Source organism: Nyctereutes procyonoides, unplaced genomic scaffold (assembly GCF_905146905.1).
Source record: "Nyctereutes procyonoides isolate TBG_1078 unplaced genomic scaffold, NYPRO_anot_genome, whole genome shotgun sequence".
Lineage (NCBI taxonomy): Eukaryota > Metazoa > Chordata > Mammalia > Carnivora > Canidae > Nyctereutes > Nyctereutes procyonoides.
Window position 1 is genome coordinate 10,030,965 of NW_026575136.1, and position 15,672 is coordinate 10,046,636.

General features: G+C 36.1%; 1 long non-coding RNA gene across 1 annotated transcript in view; it reads right to left on the reverse strand.

Annotated features, from left to right (window-relative positions):
* The window catches only part of LOC129495520 (uncharacterized), a 332,901-nt gene extending 319,779 nt beyond the window's left edge, over positions 1–13,122 (reverse strand). Inside the window, exon 1 of the long non-coding RNA XR_008661540.1 lies at positions 12,709–13,122. This is a non-coding gene — a long non-coding RNA (uncharacterized LOC129495520). The remainder of the gene's footprint in view (positions 1–12,708) is intronic.
* Between the last annotated feature and the right edge of the window lie 2,550 nt (positions 13,123–15,672).

A 15,672-nucleotide genomic window follows, 5' to 3' on the forward strand; every position in this document is an offset into this window, starting at 1 on the left:
TAAATAAGACAAAAATAATATGATGTCCCTTGGTATGATTCATTAAGAAGGACACATCACTTGTTTTTTTTTTCCAAAACTGCACACCCCAAACCTAATCAAAAGAAAACATCAAGTGAACTCTAAAGAACATTCTACAAAATGTCTGTTGCAAAAATGCCATCCTCAAAAAAAGACAAAGACTGAGGAAGGAACAGTTAGATACCTCAAAATTTTTAAAAACAGCGGACTGGACATTGAGCTAGGGAATGACCGAAGGGGCTATAGAAGACATTTGTGGAACAATGAACAGTTTGAACATGGACTATGGATTATGTCACAACACTGTATCAAATTATGATGTTAATTTTTCTATAATGTTAATTATATGTTGTTACATGATAGAATGTCCATTTTCCTAGGAAATACTGAAATATCTATGGGAAAGGGAAAATGATGTCTCTAATACATCATTAGAAAAATATTATTGCATGCACACGTATGCATATGTATACTGATACATGTGTGCATACAGAGAAAATAATTAAGAAACTAAGGTAAAATATAGTGGATTCCTAAATCTGGGTAAAGAATATAATAGGAACTCTTTGGATTCTTCTCTCAATTCTAAGTTTGAAGCTGTATCGAATAAAAAGTATTTTTTAAAAAGATTAAGGGATGAAGGGTTTTACCATCTTCTGTAGATTGCTGTGGATGGAAAAATGAGATTGCAGAGACATCCTAAAATTGACTGTTCAGGAATCCAATCATGATAATGTTCAAGGAGGCTAACTCATGTTAACTAAGCTCATAAGAAACTGATACATCAAGTGGAATGCCAGTTTATTAATTTAACAACAAAAAAATGATACTGCTAAATGGGATGTAAGGCTTGTGTGAGCATAGCTGTTACATTTTTCTTCTTGGCAGATGTAGATGGAAAATTACTCGATTATCAGAGGACTGCTTTGTGAGCCAGGTTCAGCGCATACACAGTCAGGTTAAGTGTATCAGGTGCTTAATGTTCAGGTGCTGAGAGTCTAATATACCAATTTCATAAACATTCTTTTTACCAAGAAGATCTTACTTCAAAACTGCCTTTTTGCCTACAGTTAATTATATACATTATGCTTGATTTTACAATTAAACTCTGTGTCAGGAAGGTCCTGTTTAGATCCAGCCTACAGACTGTATGTATTTTAAGCTCCTGTCCAGTCTGGAAAATCAGGACTTATTTTCACTATAGCTAAGAATGTCCTCATATTTCTTATTAACACAAGTAGAAGAAACAAATTCAAATGTGAAAGCTTGAAATGATGAGTTTTTTTGGCAAAACATTTTCACTAAATATAGAATTCTGGGCTGACATTTTCCTTCCGTACTTTAAAATTTTAGTTTGTCTCCTGATCTCCATTGTTTCTGAAGAGTTGTCAGCCACCATTCATACTGCTTTTCCTCTGTATATATTGTTCTCTGGCGGCTTTAAAGATAATCTATTTAAATCACATTGGGCAACATGTTAAGTAAACTGATCTTACAACGTGGAGTAAATATATTAAGTCAGGAATATTTCTATAAACTCCATTAATAAGAATTCCATATTTGTGTTAGATTCATACTTTAAAAGTAATTTTAATGATCTTCCAAGTCAAAACCGTAGAGCGTTTAATATAGGTTCTATATTTAAATCATAAACATGTTAACAATATACTTTTTGCAAGAATGTAAAATTGTTTGAATTGTTGGCTGTGTAAATCTTAGATACTTACCCTATATGCTTCCATGTGAAACACTGATGCTCATCAGCAGCATATAATCAAATTATGGACTCAGTGTCCAGCTGAAATTACAGAAAGTTCAAATATATTACGTGAAGGAGGACACTGCAAATTCCTAGCCTAGTGTTATGTTTAACATGCATGTTATACATTCGCATGTGTGCTGTCACTAGACAGGTATTTAAGACATTGCACAGAAAATGTAGTATCTGCTGAGTTTTTCTAGGTAACTTGGACTCCAGGCAGGATGCAGTTTTTCTGATCTAAAGGGTCTATTTCTAGACTCTCTATTCTTTCCATTGATGTTTACATGACTGCCACAATCATCCCATTGGTGTAATTTTACAGTAAATATGGAAGCCTGCAATGTAGGTATTCCAATTTTCTACGCTTTCAAATCTATGAACATGGTATATTGTTCCATCTATCTAGATTTTATTTCATTTCTGGTAGCATTGTCTGATTATTTTTGTTCTACAGTTCTTTTTAATAGGCCAACCTGTAATTCTATGTGTAGCAAACGTTTTGCCAAAATAAACAAACAAACAAACAAATAAATAATCATTCCAAGCTTTCCATTTGAGTTTGTTAAATAATTTATCCCTAAGTTGGGCAGCCAGGGTGGCTCAGGGGTTTAGTGCTGCCTTCAGCTCAGGGCCTGATCCTGGATATCTGGGATCCAGTCCCACGTCGGGCTCCCTGCATGGAGCCTGCTTCTCCCTCTGCCTGTGTCTCTGCCTCCTCTCTCTCTCTCTCTCTCTCTCTCTCATGAATAAATAAATATTTAAAAAATATTTATCCCTAAGTCTTCTGTATTTTTCAATGCTAATACAAATGCTATCAATTCTTAAATTCTGTATACTCAAGCACTTATATACCTAGTATATTGAAGAGAAATTGTGTTAAAACTAGACCCTGTAATGTGACCTTAAGTAGTTTTATTAGGTTTGTAGATTAAGCAGGATTTTCCTTGTACCTAAATATGTTAACTGAAAATAAAGACAATTTCCTTTTTTTTCCAATCTCCACACAATCTCTCTCTCTCTCTCTCTCTCTCTCTCACTCACACACACACACACACACACACACACACACACTTCACTACTCAACTAGGTATTAACAAATTTATTCTTAAAGGATCACATAGTAAATATTTTAAACCAACTAGTTATATTTTCTGCTACATTCAACTGTACCATGAAGATAGAAGCAACCATAAACAATATGTAAACAAATTGGTATCACTATATTCCATTAAAATTTTACTTCCAAAAACAAGTGACTGGCCTGCAAGCTGGAGTTTGCTGACCCGTGATCTAGGACTTCCAGAAAATGCTAAATAAAAGTGATGAGAAGGGGGCATCCTTCCCTATTTCTCATCCAAAGAGAAAAATGCTCAATCTTTCCTCCGCTAAACTGGTTATAGTTTCGCTTTGATTACATAGATGGTAATTTCCTTTATCAAGTTTTCCAATCCATAAAAGATAAACGTCTCCATTTATTTAGATTTCCTTTACTTAGGTTAAACAAAATTGCTTCTATCATTAAAATGCTATGAGAAAAAAAAATGCTATGAGTTTTCCATAAATAGGTGTTCATTGAATTTCATCAAATATTGTGTAACTATAAAGGATACAGTTTTTTCTCTTTTATACTAATAATATGATAAATTATTGGATCTTCAAAGATAAACCAATTTTGTATCATTAGGATAAATTCCAATTGGTCATGGTTTATTATCTTTTTGATAAGCTACTGGATTTGTTGTCCTAACATTTAAAAAATCGTGTACCCAAGTTCATATGGATATCAAATTTTAAGTTTATTTTATTGCAATGCCTCTTTGCCTAGCTTTGGTATCAGGATGATACTACCTTCATACAATGACCTGGCAAGTGCTCAGATCTATCCTGGTTCTGAAAAAAGTTGTATGTATGATTGGCACTAATTACTCCTTAAAACTTTAATGAATTTACTAGCAATGCTAAACTTGAAATTTTCCTACTGGGAGTCTTTTCAACTATAAATTTAATACTATTGGATATAAAACTTTTTTTTTTCCTTCAGCCCATTTTGGTTAAGTGTTCCTTTTAACAATTTTTTTCCATTTTACCTAAGTATGTTTCACATACTGGCATAAAAATTCATAATATTTACTTATTAAAATGTTAACAGATAAAGTTCTACACCTATGTCTCTCTCTCTGGTTCCTTCTATCAATAATGTGTTTTCTCAGAGTGCCTGGGTGACTCAGTTGGTTAAACATCTGCCTTCAGCTCAGGTCATGATTCCAGGGTCCTGGGATGGAGCCCTACCTCACACTTCCTGCTTGGTGGGGAGTCTGCTTCTCTTTCTCTCTCCCTCTGCCCCTCCCCACCGCTTGTTCTTTCCCTCCCTCCAATAAATAACATCTTAAAAACATAATAATGTGTTTTCTCTATTTTTCCCTGGATCACTCTGGAGATTTATCAGATTTATCAGAATCATGACTTGAGCTAAAGGCAGATGCTTAACTGACTGGTCACCCAGGCACCCCTTTTATTCCTAGTTCCTTTTACTTCTAGTAATATTGTCTTCAAGTCTCACTTTCTAGTATCAATATTACTACCTCCTTATTATTAGAGTGAGGGTTTTCTTGCTATATTACTGTTTGTTTTGTCAGTGTTCACTCTTCTTTGGGGATGAAAATATATTCACATTTCATCTCAGCTATTGGGTTATTAGATATATATTAATGTTTTACTTTTAGAAGTTTATCCAGCACTTATAATAGGTTTAACTTGTCAGAATCTACCCTTAAGATTACATTATGTCATGTATAAGGTAAGATCCTTATAACAATATATTTATATTTCTAATCTTATCATTTTTTCTTTGTGTATAAAAAACACTAATTATTATTTTGCTTTAAATGGTCAGTTGTCTTTTAAAGAAATTAAGACAATAAAGATTTTATAGTTATCATCACATGTACTAATTCTATTGCTCTTTTTGTTCCTTTATATGGCTTCAGATTCAGTCTGGCCTCATATGCTTTCACCTGAAGAACCATATTTAGCATTCTCTACCTCTTTCTCACTATCTGAAAATTTTATTTAATTTTACCTTTTTTTTTTTGGAAAGATATTTTTGCCCATTATAGAAATTTAGCACTTTGACTTTCCCTTTTAGCACTTTGAAGGGTCTGTTTCATGGTCTATTTGCATTGTTATCAGTTTTTTGTTTGTTTGAGTAGAGTTACCACACAGTGTTATATTAGTTTCAGGTGCACAACATAGGGATTCAACAAGTTTATACATTATGCTTTGTTCACAACAAATGTAGCAATAGTCTGTCTCCATACATCACTATTGCAGTATCATTGACTATATGTCCTATGCTGTGCCTTTTATTGCCATAATTTATTCATTCCATAAGTGGAAGCCTGTATCTCCCACTGCTCTTCACCCATTTTGGCCAACCTCCACCCTCCTCCCCTCTGGCAACCATCAGTTTGTTCTCTGTATTTAGAAGTCTGATTCTTCTTTTTTGTTTGTTCATTCATTTAATTTTTATTTTGTTTTGTTTAGATTCCATTTATGAATGAAATAATATAATATACCTGTTAGAATGGCTAAAATCAAAAAGACAAGAAATAACAAGTATTGGTGAGGATGTGGAGAAAAAGGAACCCTTATACACTATTAGTGAGAATGTAAATTGATACAACCACGTGGAAAACAGTATGGAGGCTCCTCAAAAAAATAAAAATGGAAATGCTGTTAGATCCAATAATTCCACTATCAGGTATTTACCCAAAGGAAAAAAAAAACACTGGGGCAACTGAGTGGTTCAGTTGGTTAAGCACTCAACTCTTACCTGGATCTAGCCCAGGTCATGATCTCATAGGTCATGGGTCAGGAGATTGGGCCTCACCCCACCCCTGTGTTCAGTAAGTCTGATTGAGATTTTCTCCCTCTATCCTTCCCCTCACTTGAGCACATGTACTCTCTCTCAAATAAATAAATAAATAAATAAATAAATAAATAAATAAATATCTTTAAAAAAATACTAATTTGAAAAGAAATGCAACCCTATGCATACTGCAGCATTATATATAATAGCCAAGATATGGCAACAATCTAAGTGTTCTTCAATAGACAAACGAATAAGGAAGATAAGGCATATAAACACATAAACACACACACACACACACACACAATGTTACATTATGCAGCCATAAAAAAGGCTGAGATCTTGCCATTTGAGACAACATGGATAGGCCCAAACAGTATTATGCTCTTAATGCAACATCTGCATTATTTTTGTTCTGTAGTATCTAATGTGTGTCCTTTCTCTTGCTATTTTTAAGATTTTTTTAAATCACTGGATCAGTAATTTGATTATGATTTCTTCATGTGGTTTTTATTTTATTTGCTCTGCTTAGAGTCATCAGCATCCTAGATTTGTGAATTCATACTTTTTATCAAATTTTGAAAACACTGGTCAATATTTTAAAAATATTTTTCAGTCTTAGTTATTCCTTGTCTTCTGGGACTCCAATTATATGTATGTTTTTTCAATTGGCATTACCCTACCCTGAGATCTTTGCTTCAGTTTGGACAGTTTCTATTGTAGTTCAATCTATGTTCTCAGTTCATTAGTCTTTTTTTCTGCTGTCTCTATCCCGTAGTAAGCCTGTCTAATGAATTCTTCATTATAGATATTCTATCTTCTAGCTCTAGAGTTTCCAGTTCACATAGTTTTAATTTCTCTTCTCATTATGGTCATGTTTTCATTTAATTAGTAAGTATATTTCTAATAACTTTTTTAAAGCTCTAATTTCCAAATTCATCTATTTTCTCTCTGGCTGCATTTCAATTAACTGATATTTTTGCTATTTCTGCATCATATTTTTATGTTTCTTTGTATGCCTACTGACTGTTGAGTGGGTGAGAGGCCTTGTGAATACTATGCTATGAGTGTCCGGATTTTATAGCATTTTTTTAGAAAGTTTTAAATTTTGTTATGAGCAGCAGCTGAATTACTCATGGATTAGTCTGATATATATATATATATATATATATATATATATATATATATTCATGACATGTTTTTGAGATTTCTTTAGGACTTGTTTAAGAGTAATCTTTACTCAAACATAATTTGGACTTACTTTCTGGTGTCCTACAGTATGCCTCAGGTGCCCAAAGATTCTGCATGACAGGAAGATCTCAACTTTGTATGAGCTCTGGGAATTATTTGACTTCCAGCACCCTGATAATTGTCTCATCAGGTTTCACTCTGCACACACATACATTATTATTCAGCAATGGACTGAAGGAGAGCCCATGAATATTTCAGGAATTCTTTTCCTCATAGTTCCCAGCTCTTTAATGCTCTGTTTTGCAAACTGAAGCTGCTTCAACCTCCCCTGAGTCCCTGTGTTAGGATTCAGAAAGTGATTCCACGTAGAATACCAGGGATATCACAGGGCACACCTCATTTATTTTCTCCTCTTAGAGTTCACAGTTCTATATTGTCTGTTATCCAATATCTGAAATCAGTTCTTGTATATCTCAATCAATTTTCTAGTTGTTTACAGTGGTAGGGCAAGACTAATACCAGTTACTCCATCATGGTGGAAGTACAAGAATTCTACAAATGTTAATGTGTATTATAATGTTAGTTCTACATAAACTAACATTTTTCCAATTCTGGGAAGATTATACATCTTTTCTTAATTACTCAGCCCTAAGATACCACAAATTGTATGGTTAAACCCTCTCGACACTTAAGACTTTTCTCCTCACTCCTACTTATAGCTGATACACTTGATTTTCCTGGCTTATTTTTTTCTTGATGGTGTCTTTCAAACCTACTTATTTCCTTTTCCACTTCCATCTTAAATATATTCAGCTTGGGCAACTGCCAAAATCTCCGGTTGTTCTTAACTTACAACTATTTCTTTTTAACAAGTAATTTCAAGTACAATTCTTCATATACCATTTTCATCGTGACCCTGGCATACTCAATCTGACCAACAATCTAGAGTGGCTTTATGTAATTTTTTTTTTATTTATGATAGTCACAGAGAGAGAGAGAGAGAGAGAGAGAGAGAGGCAGAGACACAGGCAGAGGGAGAAGCAGGCTCCATGCACCGGGAGCCCGACGTGGGATTCGATCCCGGGTCTCCAGGATTGCACCCTGGGCCAAAGGCAGGCGCCAAACCGCTGCACCACCCAGGGATCCCCTAGAGTGGCTTTATGGTCTACTACTTCCAATATCATCTGCCTGTCCCCTCACAGGAAGTGTACATGGAGAGCATTACTATCAAGCAAGACTACTGGCCATTTATTCATCCATCCATCCATCCATCCATCCATCCATTCATCTAACATTTCTATTATACCAAGTACTTTGTTATGCACTAAAGAATCAAAAGTAACTCAATCTGGCAGGAACCCAAACAAATATTATAAATATAGTGACAGTACAAAGATAAAAATACTCAGAGTAAATTTTACCACCCTACACTGGTCATTCAATGAAAGATTCATAGCATTAATGGCTATGCTTAATCCTAAAATATGAGTAGCAGTGGAGAAGGCATTCAAGGCAAAAAAAATAGCATAAGAACAGGGACACAGAAGGGAGATACACCATGACATGGTGGCAACTACAGTTTATATGTTCCATTAGCATAAAGTCAAAGGCAGAAGGAATAGAAAATATGGCCAGAATGTATACAGGAAGAAGTTCAAGGAACCAATTGTTTATTACATTTCAAAGATGGGAATTTAATAAGTTGCTGAAGGATTCTTAAATTTTTTTTTTATTTACGATAGTCATACAGAGAGAGAGAGAGGCAGAGACACAGGCAGAGGGAGAAGCAGGCTCCATGCACCGGGAGCCCGACGTGGGATTCGATCCCGGGTCTCCAGGATCGCGCCCTGGGCCAAAGGCAGGCACCAAACCGCTGCGCCACCCAGGGATCCCTGCTGAAGGATTCTTAAACAAGAAAGTGACATGTTCAGATTGTTGTTTTACAAAAAAATCACTCTGGTTATATTTAAGATAAATTTTAGTGGGACAGGAATGGAGGCATGGAAGTTGTTAACTGAAAGTCTTCGCAAGTGAAAAGTCTGAATTATACTAGTGTAATAAAGATAGAGAGAGAGGAATGATGATAAACCTAACATTATATATTAAGTTACAGTACATGAGGGGTAAAAGTGTGACTGAAGTACCAAGGGTGACTCACCTTTCTAGATTTAGTTCCAGCTGAGTGGATAACTGTGTCATCTACTTGAGAGGACACAATTAACATAAAAGGAAGAGCATATTAAAGAGTGGTTAAAAGAGGATTATTTGTCTGGACATCTGAAGTACCCATGAGACAGCCAGCTGAAAAGGTCACATATGTCATTAGATAGGCCCAAAGAATATAAAAACTTGAAAGCCATCATCCCATAGTAGGTAGCTGAAGCTATGAGAGAAAGTAAAATGCCCAAGAGACAGTGTGTGAAATGAAAGAAGAGCGTCAGCATTTAGAGGTCCGGGAAGGGCAGAGCAGCAGTGTTTCAGCTGAAGTGAAAATAAATTGGCTATAAAACATCACTTGTATTTTTATTCCACATCCTCCTGAGGTAAGGGATATAAAATGCATACTTCATTAATTAGAGTGGCCTTAGATTGGCTTTATCCCATAATGTGGCAGCCAGCTGAACCACGAATGCCCCTACAAACACAAGGAGTTGAAGTATCCCTCTTATCATTTCCATCTTCCAGGGGGTACACTCTGTATTCTTCCTAAAACTGCAGAGTCTATGCCTCAGATTCTTAGCGATCTCAGTTAAGCCCCCCTCTCCTGATTGGAAGTAGAGTGGGAACATCCTACGCTCCTTCTCTTCAAAAGAAGTTGTGCCTCAAAGTATATTAACCACTGTGCCTAAACCTTTTCCTCAATCTCCCCTTGTTAATATTTTCTTTAATCTCCTCAACACAACGAGGGCTTTAAGAGTCAATCAATTAATTCTTGCCTTCCTTTGGAACTGATTCAGTATCTCCCTTATTATAGGATATCTATTGTCTCTTGGGGCCTCTATTATAATTTCTTCTGTAACATCTGTCTCCTCCACAGGAGCATGAGCTCCTAAATAAGAAGGCCGGTATGTTTTATCTTTGTATCCTGTCTTTAGTGCAAGAAGTAGGAAAACCCTAGTGTTGAAATGAACATCTACGAGTGAAGAAATGACTTTCTAGAGTATGACATTTGAAACCCTGTTTGGTGGATTTAAAGTCACTGGTAAAGAAAAGCATATTTAATTATTTGGGGCAGAGAGAAAGAGTGTCTCTCAAATTCAGAAAAGGATTAATTGTGTTGATAAAGGCAGATCTTTTAAGTAGGCTCCTTGCCAGCATGGAGCCCAATGTGGGGCCTGAACCCATGACCCTGAGATCAAGACTTAAACTGAGATAAAGAGTCAGACGCTCAGCCAACTGAGCCATCCAGATGCTCTAACAGATCTTTTAATGCAGTAATTTGAAGCTGATGATAGATCCCTATCAAAACCTCAAACTGCAGAGATTTATGAATGGACATTACAAAAGGGGATGGTAGGCTCAGAGTTCAAAAGGATGGCTGTAATAATGATACTAAAATGAAGGTAATGTACTGATCAATCTTCAAGGCATAATTCCAGAACTCACTCTTAAATATAGGTTTGGGTTTTGTTTTTGTTTTGTTTTGTTTTGTTTTACTATGAAAGGAGATTTTTCCAGATTCTTAAGAAGTACATTTTTTCCAAACAAAAATTTATATATCTAAAAATATGTACATCTTTAAATAAACACTCTGAAATACTGGCCCATTTCTTCCAAAAAGGCTTAGATGGTGGACATTATTTGATGAACTAGTAAACAAATTTAGTTCTGAATTCAGGACTACCATGCACAAGAAAATGCAACCTACTTTTCACAACTAAAATCTGAAATAACAATATCTTATCCAAGAGACCAACATAATTCATTTTTCATTCTGATGGATATCTCATTTATTAGGCACAGAATTCACTGTGCTCCAGTGCCAAGAATTACTAAGCAACAGAACATATGTAGGCGGATGTGATGTTTGCATATTCACACAATATGACATTTACACCAAGATCAGAAGTATAGTATTACTGAAAGAGAGGAACAGTAATAGAACAAGAGGTAGTAATATTCTTTTATTTTATAAGGTACCATTCACAAAAGTCTCTCCATGATCTTAATAAGTAGCCCTCTTCTATAGAGAGCAAACAAATCCGGGAGGGACATTCACAACTCCCCATTTAGTTTCTCCTAAATGCCAAAAAGGAAAACATGCTGCTTGAAGCAATTTTTTTATGCCTTCTATAGCATAACACCTAGTATGGCGTGAATACAGGAATTGCCTATCAGCCTGAGCAGAATACTAACTGTTTTACAGCATCAAAATTAGGAAATATTCCAGAGTGTTCTACTCAAGACATTTCCCTGGGGACCCTGAAACCTGGCAACTTTCTCTGATAGGCAGCTACTTCTGTTCCCATGCTGCCTCTCTGCTAAATACAGGAACTAAAGATGACAATAAGGTTGAATAAATGTGACTATTTCCTCACAGGGTAAAACAACAAGCTCTCAATGCCAAACAATACATGAGCCAGTCCAGTTCAGACTGCTGTGTGGCTTAAGGCAGTTAAGCCACCACAATCTGGTCTTCCTTTGCAACAAACTATTCACATGCCCATTCCAGTTGTACAATTTCAACTTTTAATGCAATTCAAATGCAGATTAAGTGAAAAAAGAAATGTTTTCAAAGGAAAATCTTGAACACCTCACCAAGCAAGACAGGCCATTCTACACATTATCAATAATTCTTAGTGAAACATGATATTTTATGTAGGTTAACTTTCTGAGTTTAACCAGAGGTACATATATCTTTAAAATATAAAATATTTCTTCATATTTTTGTCTAAGTATCCTTGACCCATACCCTTTTATGGTTTTCCTGGTGGACACCATTAGATTTCGAGACAGAAAAGTTTCCTCTTTTGTAGCATTCTGCTACAATGATTTATTCACTAAATTTATTTTTAAAAGAGCAAAAAATTCTTGAAGAGGTGGACCCTTCCTTCCTTCCCAGTAAACAGATTTTATAATGGCTTTCATAATTTGCTTAAAGATTTAAATACGCCAGCTACATCTCCTAGAAGATCTCTTCTTATTCATCACTGTCAGAGTAACTGCACCAAACTACTCTTTGAAGGTAGCTGGGATAGCAACCCTTTCTCTTGTGCAGTAAGATTCCAGGTTCATTATAAGCATGCCACTATCCTGATTTTCACTTGGTCCTAATATGGGGTTTACAAAAGGAGTAAGAAAATTAAAAGGAAGCTAGCAACAATTGCTATATATTTTTTTAGAATTGCCTAAGTTTTCAAATCACAATAGTAAACTAACAACACCCGTATCTGTAAAGATTCCCATCAATATAGCAGGAATAGGGTAGCTATCATCACAGGGAAAGCTGAACAGTCGCTGGAATTTGTTAGAATGAAGCTTTGTGCACTATCCCCACATGGTCTTTGTCAACTGGATTGATTTCCATAACTGGGAATAGTCCTATAAAAGGATGGCTCATCTCTCCTGTGTTTAGATGGACCTGAGAGTTATTTCATATTAAAAAAATCCAATATAGAAAAATTTTATCTTCAAATTATTTTTAAGTAGTAAACTAAACTATTTTCAAATAAAGGCCCCAGGAGTGAGAAGGGGTAGGGGTCATTCTGAGAACAAAACAAAAGTATATTTGAAGTACTCTCAGAAAAATACTTCTACTCTTAAATCTCCAGAAGTATTTAATAATAATGATAACAATAAAAGTCCTCTGTTCTCTGAATAAAGGATTACAAACACACAAATAAAAGATCATTTACAGCAAACTCACCTGCTTCACTTGTTCCTGGGCTTCATCCGAGATTTCCTGAATAGAAGTTGCAAAGCTGAGGACCAGGTGTCTGGCTTTTTAACAAACTTGTACGGTCATTTTGCTGCACCCTATATATTGGAAAACTCTAGATAAAAACTTGAAAACTAGAAATTAATGTTATCAAACTATTCTAATGATAATCACATGATTTTGGAGTCACGAGGATTCATCACTATAATAGCTACCCTTCTATTTCTTTCTGCAGGATGGTCTTCCTGTTGCTCTGGTCCCCTATTTGGGGAAGAGCAGCATGACCTTTTCCTTCCCCATCCAGCAAGCTTTATTTGTTGTGAATCCCAGTCCTCAGGACCCTTCTGTCCTCCAAGCAATGGTTCTTATAGTCCCAGGCCCAACAACTGCCAGTTTACCTGGAACGTGTTAGAAATGCAAACTCTTGGGCTCCTCTGCAGATCTTCAGAATCAGAAAGTCTGGAGGTGGGGCATGGAAACCTTTTGTTAAACTAGGCTTCAGGTGATTGTGATGTGTGCTGGTGTTTGAGAAACACGGCTACAGAACTATGAAATTAGCCGGAGAAAATACATCAACATATATTAATTATAGATACCATCTCTCCCAGATAACATTTGCATTTTAACAGAGGCCTTCCTCACAGATGCAAACGGCAAAGGATTAGTGGGAAAGAGTTCTGGGACCATAGATGCTAAAAGGGAGCTACTTTGAACCACGAAGCCCTGTTCAAATTACAGCTTTTAAGCAATTGTGACTACTTTCAGCCTAAAAGCAAGGTCTAGAGAAATAGGTCTCACCCCTTGTTTAAAATGAAATCACTTGAAGTGTTTTGTTTTTATTTCCATTTTTTGTTTTTACCTTAAAATAATTTCTAGGCTAGGAGCTCCCCAGGTGAATCTAATACGTAACTGATATATCATCAAGTTTGAGTCCCAGCAGCGTTAGTCGGGCGTGGGGGGGGGGGGGGAGAGAAGTTGTGTGTGTGTGTGGGGGGGGAATCTCAAACTTTAGCCTACATCAGAATCATCTGGAGGAAGTGTCACCCCATGGACTGCTGAGCCCAGCCCAAGCAATTCTGAGTCAATAGGTCGGGTATTGAGCAGAGAACTTGGATTTCTAAGTATTTTGTTGCTGCTGGTTCTGGAAGCACCATCTGAGAATCACTGTAGTAACCCACGCTGTCAATCCCATTTGCCTGAAGTAGAGCAATAGATAGTGAGTGGGCCTATAGCCGGTGGATGTGAAATGCAGTCAGGGTAATACTTAAGTTCACGCATTTGTGAGCTGTCTCATTTACTCCTGTAACAAATACTGGTACATGCGCCTACTACCTCTTCTCTTTTTTTATTCTTCAGCCAGAGCTTCTGTAAACACAGAAAACACTGACATCAAAAGGAAATTCAATTTAATATTATAACACCTCACTTTTTCCAAGGTGCCTTATCTAACACCTTCACTTTTAAAAGCAAAATAGGTCCCTGGATAGCAAAACAGATCCTACCAAGTACAAAATCCATGCAGTTAAGAGGATTTGCTTTACTCAGAGGAAAGCACTCCAGATGCTTACTCTGAGTCAAATTACTCCTAATTTATTTCAAATTAATGGAGTTAATCTGATTTCTCAGTTTGCAGCAGATTAAAATCAGTAACTTGCAGAGTAGGCAACTGATAAAGGAAGCAATAAATGAAAGCCAATGGTTTAAAAATAGAGATAGAAAAAATGATAGAAAGCAAAGAGAATTTTAAAGCTGGAGAACGTGAGGACATATCTGAATGTCCCCTAGAAGTAATGCTGAATTCCTAATAGAAACAGGAGCATCAAGGCAAAGGTAAACAGGAAGATGGAAACACATGAAGATGAGAGCTCAAGGACAATAAATGCAACTTATTGCACTGGTCAGGGGCTGTTCTGTTGCTTTTCCATGAACTTAATCTAATTATCGTAACACTCCTGTGGAAGTCACAATCTTCTTTATGCTCCTTTTACCAATGAGTAAAATAAATCATGGAAAGATGAAGCAATTTGTCCAAGATCACATGGCTAAAAGTGCAGTGAAAATACCTGAGAGAGTTTTGAGAGCTGTGCCTCAGTCCAGATACTTGACTACCCCTCCACACCTGTCCTATCATAGCAGATTTGCTATTAACTACTTACATAATCCCGAAAAAGGCAGTAACCATTGAGTATGGCCTATGTGTTGGCAGGGAGAGGTTGATTAGTGTTTTCTGTTCTTTAAAAAATATATATAGGGATCCCTGGGTGGCGCAGCGGTTTGGCGCCTGCCTTTGGCCCAGGGCGGGATCCTGGAGACCCGGGATCGAATCCCACATCAGGCTCCCGGTGCATGGAGCCTGCTTGTGTCTCTGCCTATGTCTCTGCCTCTCTCTCTTTCTCTCTCTGTGACTATCATAAATAAATAAAAATTTAAAAAAAAATTAAAAAAAAATATATATATATTAAAAAAGAAAGATTGGTTAAAGGAGGGAAACATCCATGCGACTGGAAGACTACATGGACAATGTGAGATTCTATGTATTGACCAATTAGTCTTTATGATTTTTGCAGTTCTACAGTAAAAAATGTTTCCCAAAGAATAAAAAATTACTTTCAGAAACTTGGTCAAGAGTTTTGAATATACACTTTTCAGAACTACTACAGAAACAAATCAAAAGATAGGTTTGTTTTGGTTTTGTTATAGTGGTTTTTGGTTGTTGTTGTTGATTTGTGGGGGTTTTTTTTTGTGTGTTTTTTGTTTGTTTGTTTCTTTGCAATAGAGCCATCTAGAGCCAAATAGATACATAGCCATTGTAACTGTCAGCCAACAGCATGCAGACTCCATGGGAAATAAAATAACCATCCAAAGAACACAGGCTTCTGTTTGTTGAATTAAAAGAACAGTTCTATTAGCTCAGTGGCAGAGAGAATTAATAAACATTTGGTCTTGCTCTAA